Source organism: Syzygium oleosum, unplaced genomic scaffold, assembly GCF_021117445.2.
Source record: "Syzygium oleosum isolate NSW1041296 unplaced genomic scaffold, Sole_v2.1 Sole_v2.17, whole genome shotgun sequence".
NCBI lineage: Eukaryota > Viridiplantae > Streptophyta > Magnoliopsida > Myrtales > Myrtaceae > Syzygium > Syzygium oleosum.
Window position 1 is genome coordinate 2,017,255 of NW_026607501.1, and position 11,091 is coordinate 2,028,345.

The following is an 11,091-nucleotide window of genomic DNA, read 5'->3' on the forward strand; positions in this document are numbered from 1 at the left end:
TTCACGTGGGATGAAATGGAAGAGGATGAGGTTAAAAGAATTTTCAAGAAGAAAATCGGTGATCACATGCGATATGTGATAAATAGAGCAAAGAGAAAAAATGAAAAGCCGACCTTTTTTACAACTGACAATTGGATGGAAATTACAAGAACTTGGGAAACTGAGAAGTATAAGCTAAGGTGTGAACAGAACAAGAAGAATCGAGCTTCTAGTTCTAGTGACGGGTCTGCGTCTGCCACATATGCTGGGGGCTCTATCAGCATCGGGGAGCATAAAAGAAGAATGGTAAGTCTGTTTATACATGTCAGTGCATTTAATGTAATGATTAGTCATTTATGTTTATATTTTGTAGGCAGATGAATTGGGGACGGAACCCACTTTTACAGCTACATTTGAACGCACATTCCAAAAAAAAGATAAGACATGGACTGGCGCTCGAGCAAAAGCTACTAAGGTATGTAAGGTTATAGTTCGGACTTATAGGAAACTAGAATGAAAATCATGAATGTTTTAATATTTATGGTAATATATATGAATTTATTTTATTTCCATCTATAATGTTAATATAGGAAAAATATGATGAACTTTTAATGAGCATTGCTGGTGGTGATGGTGGTGATGGTGGTGGTGGTGGTGGTGGTGATGGTGGTGATGATGGTGGTGATGGTCGTGCTGTGTCTGAGCCATCGGTTGACAGTATGGCATTATGGGTGGAGGCAGCGGGTGGGATGAAAGGAGGAAAAATATTTGGGATGGGATCCTTGTCAAGGATGTACAAATCGAAGGTTGGTGCAACTTCGTCCTCCAATGCAAATTGTTTCAAGGAGGACACAACGTGAGGAGCGAGATAACCCAAGAATTGAGCCAAGCTGAAGCGGTTGCTTGTACGAAGGACGAAGAAACGAAGTATTTACTTGGACAGAAGGACGAACAAATAAGGGTGATGCAACAACAACTGCAAATTGTCATGCGACATCTCGACATCGATCGCAATGAGGTTCCTCCTCTACCTCATATTAATCCAATTGATGATGGGCATAATGCTGAGCCACAAAATGATGCGGCGAATGGTGATGGTGATGATGATGATGCTGATGATTTTATTGTCAGTCCTTCCTAGTTCATTCTCGAGTACCAAAACTGCCAACGTTTTTATGGTTGTCCCGTGTTCTTTCAATGTTTTGAATGTATTACCTTATGTTCATTAGTGCTTAGCTGCCTCTTCGTATTATGAGATTGAAAATCGAATATCATCATATGAGACTTTGCAACTTATGCATTGTAGAAATTACTATTGCTTTCTTACCAAAAAAAAATTAATATTGATAATAATTAGATTTAAAATCGAAATTATCGCTAAATAAAATTCGTCGCAAACTTAGCGACGAATTTTGTCACGAATAGCTTTCGTTGCAAATTACCAACGAAAATTGAATTTTTTTGATGGAAAAAAATCGAATTTCCAACGATTTTTGCATCGAATAATTAGCGTCAAATTTTGCAACGTATTTTCCCACAAATGTTGTTTTCGTTGGAAATTACCAACGAAAATTTTAACTTTTTGGATGAAAATTTCGCGGATTTTCCACGATTTTTTTGCAACGAATAAGGATGAATTTATATATTATTTTTCGTTCGAAAAAAAAAACAATTTATATATTATTTTTCCAACGAATTAAATTTTCGTCGGAAATTACCAACGAAACTTGCAATTTTTTGTCGGAAAAAATTGCGATTTCCAACGAATTTTTTTTTCGTTGGAAATTAACAAGGAAAAATTTTTGTCGGAAAAATCCCACGTTTCCAACGAATTTTTTTTTTCGTCGGAAATTAACAACGAAAATTGTAATTTATTGTGGGAAATATTCGGGATTTCCAACGAATTTTATTTTTGTCGGAAATTACCAACGAAAATTCGTTTGTCGGAAAAATTCGAGATTTCCAACGAATTTTTTTTTCGTTGGAAATTAACACGAAAATTGTTTGTGAGAAAAATTCCCGATTTCCAACGAATTTTTTTTTCGTCGGAAATTACCAACGAAAATTATTTGTCGGAAAAGTTCGCAATTTCCAACGAATTTTTTTTCGTTGGAAATTAAAAACGAAAATTGTAATTTCGTGTGGGAAATATTCGAAATTTCCAACGAATTTTTTTTTCGTTGGAAATTAACAACGAAAAATTTTTGTCGGAAAAATCCCACATTTCCAACGAATTTTTTTTTTCGTCGGAAATTAACAACGAAAATTGTAATTTATTGTGGGAAATATTCGGGATTTCCAACGAATTTTATTTTTGTCGGAAATTACCAACGAAAATTCGTTTGTCGGAAAAATTCGAGATTTCCAACGAATTTTTTTTTCGTTGGAAATTAACACGAAAATTGTTTGTGAGAAAAATTCCCGATTTCCAACGAATTTTTTTTTCGTCGGAAATTACCAACGAAAATTGTTTGTCGGAAAAGTTCGCAATTTCCAACGAATTTTTTTTTCGTTGGAAATTCAAAACGAAAATTGTAATTTCGTGTGGGAAATATTAGCGATTTCCAACGAATTTTATTTTTGTCGGAAATTACCAACGAAAATTCGTTTGTCGGAAAAATTCGAGATTTCCAACGAATTTTTTTTTCGTTGGAAATTAACACGAAAATTGTTTTTGAGAAAAATTCCCAATTTCCAACGAATTTTTTTTTCGTCGGAAATTACCAACGAAAATTTTTTTGTCGGAAAAGTTCGCAATTTCCAACGAATTTGTTTTTCGTTGGAAATTCAAAACGAAAATTGTAATTTTGTGTGGGAAATATTCGAAATTTCCAACGAATTTTTTTTTCGTTGGAAATTAACAACGAAAAATTTTTGTCGGAAAAATCCCACATTTCCAACGAATTTTTTTTTCGTCGGAAATTAACAACGAAAATTGTAATTTATTGTGGGAAATATTCGAGATTTCCAACGAATTTTATTTTTGTCGGAAATTACCAACGAAAATTCATTTGTCGGAAAAATTCGAGCTTTCCAACGATTTTTTTTTTCGTCGGAAATTACCAACGAAAATTTTTTTTGTCGGAAAAATTCGGGTTTTCCAACGAAGTTTTTTTTTCGTTGGAAATTAAAAACGAAAATTGTAATTTCTTGGCCGAAATATGAGGGATTTCCAACGAATTTTATTTTTGTCGGAAATTACCAACGAAAATTCGTTTGTCGGAAAAATTCGAGATTTCCAACGAATTTGTTTTTCGTTGGAAATTAACACGAAAATTGTTTTTGAGAAAAATTCCCAATTTCCAACGAATTTTTTTTTCGTCGGAAATTACCAACGAAAATTGTTTGTCGGAAAAGTGCGCAATTTCCAACGAATTTGTTTTTCGTTGGAAATTCAAAACGAAAATTGTAATTTTGTGTGGGAAATATTCGAAATTTCCAACGAATTTTTTTTTCGTTGGAAATTAACAACGAAAAATTTTTGTCGGAAAAATCCCACATTTCCAACGAATTTTTTTTTCGTCGGAAATTAACAATGAAAATTGTAATTTATTGTGGGAAATATTCGAGATTTCCAACGAATTTTATTTTTGTCGGAAATTACCAACGAAAATTCATTTGTCGGAAAAATTCGAGATTTCCAACGATTTTTTTTTTCGTCGGAAATTACCAACGAAAATTTTTTTTGTCGGAAAAATTCGGGTTTTCCAACAAAGTTTTTTTTTCGTTGGAAATTAAAAACGAAAATTGTAATTTCTTGGCCGAAATATGAGGGATTTCCAACGAATTTTTTTTTGTCGGAAATTACCAACTAAATTTTTTTGTCGGAAAAATGCGGGATTTCCAACGAATTTTTTTTTTCGTTGGAAATTATCACCGAAAATTATTTTTCGCAAAAATTCGCGATTTCCAACGAATCTTTTTTTCGTTGGAAAGTAAAAAAAAAAAATTGTTTTTCGAAAAATTCGGGATTTCCAACGAAGTTGTTTTTCGTCGGAAATTACCAACGAGAATTGTATTTTTTTGTCGGAAAATTTAGCGGATTTCCGACGATTTTTGCAACGAATATTTTGCAACGAATTTTTCCAACGATATTTAGCGACGAAATTTGCCACGAATTAATTTTCGTCGGAAATTACCAACGAAAATTGAAATTTTTTTTCGTCACTATTTTCGTTGGAAATTACCAACGAATTTTCCAACGAATTTTCCCACGAATTTTTCCCACGAATATTTCCAACGAATGTTTCCAACGAATTTTTTCCAACGAAAGAATTTCGTTGGAAATTACCAACGAAAATTTAAATTTTTGTCGGAAAATTTTGCGACGACTAATTACCAACGAATTTTTTTTCGTCGGAAAATTCGTTGGAAATTCGTTTTCCAACGAATTTTGACGAATTTTTCGTTGGAAATTTCGTTGGAAAACTCTTGTTTTTTTGTAGTGGAATTTTTCCAAAGTTGTACTCCTTGTAGAGTTGGACCACCGTCGCTGGAGAGGGGAGATTGTCTCCGAGCATTCCGTAGTTCACACCAATATTGAGCATCCCCTTTGTAATTCCGATATGGTAGTGAAGCAATGGTACTACTGATATGACAATAATTATCCAAGCTGATGCCATTTCTTAGATTCTTACTCCCTATCTAGAAACATGAAAATCGTCATTGTTAGTAATCTGAAAGAGAGTAAGGACACTCTTCATTTATCATATAATGGCGTGTCATATAGAACTTCAGGGAGATAAAAAAAAAAAGTGAAAGTTTTTTTGCCTCAAACATTATTATAAGAATAAACATGTAAAAACTCACAGTTGAGCTTGATCAATGGATACTAACAACTCGTCCTTGAGAATCAGAATGACATTTCTTGATTATTTATTTTGTCAAACTGTGACTGATGGGCAATTGATTTCCAAATTAAGAATGGATTTTCAATGAGCATTTATAGTATGGTATCTTGTTTTCTTGCATGACCACATATAAGTCCATGTTGCCTTTACTTCAAATGCCCATTATAATTGCATGCAAATGTGAGGCAAGTACGTTATGCAATGAAGCTTCTATGAGAAAGATATCGAACTAGTTAAAGAGATAATGGTAAGGGATATCCAAAAGCTTCATTTGGCATAGGAAAAAATCTTAACAAAATAAGGGATCCAACATATGAAAATTAAAAAGAAAGTTGATCTTAGGCTCTTACCGTTTATTATTTTCTATATTGGGTCCTTGAGTATCTCAAGGGAAATTTGTTAGAGCATTTATAGTAGTATCTTGTTTTCTTACATGACCATATATAGGTCTATGTTGCCTTTACTTCAAATGTCCATTAGGATTGCATGCAAATGTGAGGCATGTACCTTATGCAATGAAGCTTTTATGAGAAAGCTATCTAACTAGTTAAAGAGATAAGTGACCTTTCTTGATTATTTATATTGTTAAACTGTGGCTAATGGGCAATTGATTTCCAAATTAAGAATGGATTTTCTATGAGCATTTATAGTATAGTATCTTGTTTTCTTACATGACCATATATGGGTCCGTGTTGCCTTTACTTCAAAAGTCCATTATGATTGCATGCAAATGTGAGGCATGTACGTTGTACAATGAAGCTTTTATGAGAAAGCTATCGAACCAGTTAAAGAGTTAAAGGTAAGAAATATCCAAAAGCTTCATTTGGCATAGGAAAAAATCTTAACAAAATAAGGGATCCAACATATGAAAATAAAACAGAAAGTTAATTTTAGGCTCTTAAAGTTTATCATTTTCTTTTTTGGGCCCTTGAGTATCTTAATTTCCCTTGAGCATTTATAGTATAGTATCTTGTTTTCTTACATGACCATATATAGGTTCATGTTGCCTTTACTTCAAATGTCCATTATGATTGCATGCAAATGTGAGGCATGTACATTATGCAATGAAGCTTTTATGAGAAAGCTATCGAACTAGTTAAAGAGATAATGGTAAGGAGTATCCAAAAGCTTCATTTTGCATAGGAAAAAATCTTACCAAAATAAGGGATCCAACATATGAAAATTAAAAAGAAAGTTGATCTTAGGCTTTTACCATTTATCATTTTCTACATTGGGTCCTTGAGTATCTCAAAATTTCCCTTGAGCATTTATAGTATAGTATCTTCTTTTCTTACATGACCATATGTAGGACCGTGTTGCCTTTACTTCGAATGTCCATTATGATTGCGTGCAAATGTGAGACATGTACCTTATGCAATGAAGCTTTTATGAGAAAGCTATCGAACTAGTTAAAGAGGTAAGTGACCTTTCTCTGGCTCATGGGCAGTTGATTTCCAAATTAAGAATGGATTTTCTATAAGCATTTATAGTATTGTATCTTGTTTTCTTACATGACCATATATAGGTTCATGTTGCCTTTGCTTCAAATGTCCATTATGATTGCATGCAAATGTGAGGCATGTACGTTATGCAATGAAGCTTTTACGAGAAAGCTATCGAACTAGCTAAATAGTTAAAGGTAATGAATATCCAAAAGCTTCATTTGGCGTAGGAAAAGATCTTTAAAAAATAAGGTTTTCAACATATGAAAATAAAAAAGAAAGTTAATTTTAGGCTCTTAACGTTTATCATTTGCTATATTGGGTCCTAGAGTATCTTAATTTCCCTTGAACATTTATAGTATAGTACCTTGTTTTCTTACGTGACCATATACAGGTCCATGTTGACTTTACTTCAATTGTCCATTATGATTGCATGCAAATGTGAGGCATGTACGTTATGCAATGAAGCTTCTATGAGAAAGCTATTGAAATAGTTAAAGAGATAATGGTAAGGAATATCCAAAAGCTTCATTTGGTGTAGGAAAAAATCTTAAGAAAATAAGGGATCCAACATATGAAAATTAAAAAGAAAGTTGATTTTAGGCTAACGTTTATCATTTTCTATATAGGTCCATGTTGCCTTTACTTCAAATATCCATTATGATTGCATGCAAATGTGAGGCATGTACCTTATGCAATGAAGCTTTTATGAGAAAGCTATCGAACTAGTTAAAGAGCTAATGGTAAGGATTATCCAAAAGCTTCATTTTGTGTAGGAAAAGATCTTAAGTATATAAGGGATCCAACACATGAAAATTAAAAAGGTCAATTTTAGGCTTCTAACGTTTATCATTTTCAATATTGGGTCCTTGAGTATCTCAAGGGAAATTGTAAAAATGAATAATAATCCCATTGTCATAACCTACTTCTCGAGGGCCACCTTGAGAAGTAAATTTAGAGATAATTATTCAAGATACGTTCCAAATGGCACATCCCAAAAGGCAACTCAAAAAGCGTCGTCCTTAAGTTCGTCCATGAGGTCTATCAATCTCAAACGTGGACTCTCCCTCGGTCCATACCTCGCATGACAAGAGATCATTTTTATGTTCTTTATCAACCTAAACATATTTCTCAGAGTTGCCACTAGCCTTTATCAGGGGTCGGCTAGAATACCCAATCTAAATGTGAGAATTTCATTTCGATTTTCATGGAACTAGAGATGTCTAGGTGCGGGAACTTGCTTACGTTAATATTTTTACTAACGTTCTTTCGGTACCGCTAACTAATTGGTTGCTTTCTAAGGTGGTCATGCAATCTTGAATTATCGATTTCATGTCAAAGTCCTAATTCACTAAATGTCCACGCATCTTATTTTTGTGATTTTCCATTTAAGTTCTAAGCTGATCCTAATTTTTGCCTAGAAAAGAAAATTAACAAACAATGTATTTAAAACGGTACGGAAATAAACATTCAATGAAAATAAAAACTGAGCTATTCAAAGTGTAAGAAAGAAAACCTCCAACTCGTCGAGTGTTTATTTTAAATTTGAATTGAAAACTCGAGGTATGGTCGGAGTAAGATGAATCAATACAAGATGAGACCAAATTGGACATTGGTCTTGAGCTTCCAACTTCTTGATCCTTGGCCATCTCCTTCGTGGGCCGCCTTGGTGGTGCCAATTTTTGATTGACTCATACATTTCAAACAAGTATCATGCAAGCAAACAATCAAGGCAAAGTAATAACACCCAATCATCAAAACAATGAGTTGGCATCGGGGTTGGCCTTTGATTTCCATGCATTTCGATCACCACCCCCATTCCTAATGACTTGATCCATTAATTAATAGTTAATGACAATCGGCCAGCATTTACGCTCACAAAACGATGGTCGATATCAATTAACTCCTAAAGTCGGTTCTAAGTATCCTCGATAGGCTACCCGCTGAACAAGCCTCACATCTAATCATTAATCTAGCAAACACATGCATGCACAATAAATCAAGCATGCAATTAGGCCAAGTGACCTTGTTTCTCAATCAATCACACTAGGGGAAGTGACCCTATCACTCATTCAATTAAAGTCCAAATTTCAAGCATATTTTATTTAGACTCAGTTGGCCTATCAAATGAGGTTCAATTAAGTTAATTCTAGCACCATTAGAAAATTTAAGATGTGGATTCAAAGTTCATAAAGACCATTTCAACCAAATCTAACCCAACTTACCCGAAAATTGCAAATTAAACCCAACACCTCAAATTTGACCCAATTCCATCCGATGATTTGAAAAAATGTGGGAAGAATATCAAATAATGTTAAAAATGGGTCAAATTTTACAAAGAGTGAGAAACACGTGTCCCGAAGGAATAATGACTTGGGTCTAAGTCATCGTGGCAACGGACAAATGTGGGGAATCAAAGTATGATTCTGAAGGAGTATTTGCTGCGAGATAAGGCGACGTGGCGACATAAAAGCATGGAGTCGAGAATCGTGGAGCCTAAAATTACAGAAGCGCGATTGGACCTATTAAAGAACTACTAGTGAGCAGTTATGTTGTAAATTCTATTAATACTAGTACTTGGGCATCATAGACAACCCCCCCCCCCCCCCCCTTCCAACAAACAGATAAAACCTATTATCCTTCAATTATCTTTTCAATTCCTATACGTTAACTGCAATTTCAAGAAATCTCATTCGTCAGTTAAATTCCAACATGTATCTTAATTATATCTTTCAGATCTTCATCGTCAATTAAATTCATGCAAAGTTTTATATACTTTGACGTTAATTAAATTCCGTTGAAGCATATTTATCCGTTGCCTTGTGCTCTATTGATATAACTCCTATCCGGAATCCCTACAAAACCCGTTTCCTCTTATAAAAATTGAAGAACGACTTTTGATAAAAAAAAAATATTTCGTTATCGATCTTAGTCTAGAGAGTGGACGTAAGTTATATTACTTCCGCTCTTATCTTATTTTTGCACATTAGCATCTCCTAATATTCTTAATATCAGCTTCTCTTGATTTCCAAATATTGGTTGCTGATTTTCGTAAAATTTTCAAAACAATTTATTCACCCCATCTAAGTTGTCTAGTTAGCCTCAAGAGCACTCAATCAAATAAAAGGATTCGTTTTGCAAGTTCCTTATAACTGGATCATAATTATTTCAATCACACATGTAATAAATAGTAAAAGGATAAAAAAAGGATATAATTTGCACATCTCTTATAATTTTTCATTTAATTCAATTTCCTGTGCATGAAACCGCTCATGTTCTTCTCATAAGCAACCACACAATTCGCGAATGCATGTGGCGAGTATAATTTATACGGAAACGTAACTGCATAATCTTTTATATTTATGACTCTGGGGTGTAGAAGCCCGTCTATTCAGATGGAAAAAAAAGAGGTACAGTTGAATTAAAAAGTTTATTTCCACACTGAAAAAGGTACAGTACACACAAACAGAAGTTGCCATTATTAAAAGACAGAACCTGCATCAAGACTGAATATAGATAGAAGAGATTATTGGGCAGTGAATGAATCTGTATGTTAGCTCATGATGATGACTTTGGTTCCGACACAATCCCCGATGAACTTACATTCACGAGTCAAATTATAAATACTAGAATTACTTTGTCGTATTGACACAGTTTAGCACCCAACAAAATGTACGCATGGCGATGAATAAAGTACATACATTCTCCAGTGGCAAAAACAGTGTATTTCCAAAATGCAGCCCCACATAATTGACCTCACATACATTCTACAGACATTTTTGTCCACACGACAAACAAGTTGTCACACTGAGTTTAAAGAGTTGCAAAGAGAGATTACATGCATTCCCAATCTAGCTTTTGAATACGTGAGGTTTTCCTCACTTTTTGTCCCTCGAGTCGATAATCATGTGCCTTAGCCTTCATTTTATTAAGAAAAAGAAAAGGGACAAGAAAATATTAATCGAGTGCAAGACTTTTCAATTAATACAATCAAATCTAATATGTTTTCGAAAGTGCAATAGAGCCTTTTTCATTTCTGATGAGCAATGTGCCTATGTGGTAATGGAGAACTGCATATATGGCAATCTAAATGGTATTTCTCAATGTAATTTTAGAATTTAATTATACTTTTTAATAAAGATTAACGACTTAATACCCACCCATGGGTAGCTCAGTTGGTTATGGCGTACTTAGGATTGTGTGGTTAGGCGCACTGGTCCCAAATTCGATTCCCCAACTGAGCACTTGTGATTTAAGTGGAGGGCCATAGCGGTGGGTTGCTGTACTAGTCTCTCCCGAGGAATAGTCGAGGTGCGCGCAAGCTGGCCCGGACACCTTGGTTACCAAAAAAAAAAAATGACTTAAGTGCACAAATTGAACTACTTAGGTTTCTGGTTGCCCATTTAATTAAAAAAAAATTCTGATTGCCCTTTCGCCCATCGCTGGTTCGCGTAGTTCCTTCCCTGAAAAATGCTCCACCGTTGCCTCGTTTTCTGATTTGGTCACTGTTCTTATACTGTTTGACAATCCAGCTCAATGAGAAATTTTGCTTTGTTTTTAGGGAAAAAACCACCACAAACCCCAAACTTTGCCATACGTGACACATTTACCCCAAATTTTTTTTTGTGACATCAAAAATCCCGAACTTTGCTTTTTGTGATACATTTACCCAATGCATTTAGTCCATGGGCATTTTCGTCTTTTTTGCTTTTTCTTTCTTTTTCCTTTCCCATGTAGGGGCCTCGCCGGCTGGCGAGGGCGCCCATCGCCGGATCCGGCGAGGGGGCCCTCGCCGCGGCCAGCGAGGCGGCCCTCGCCGG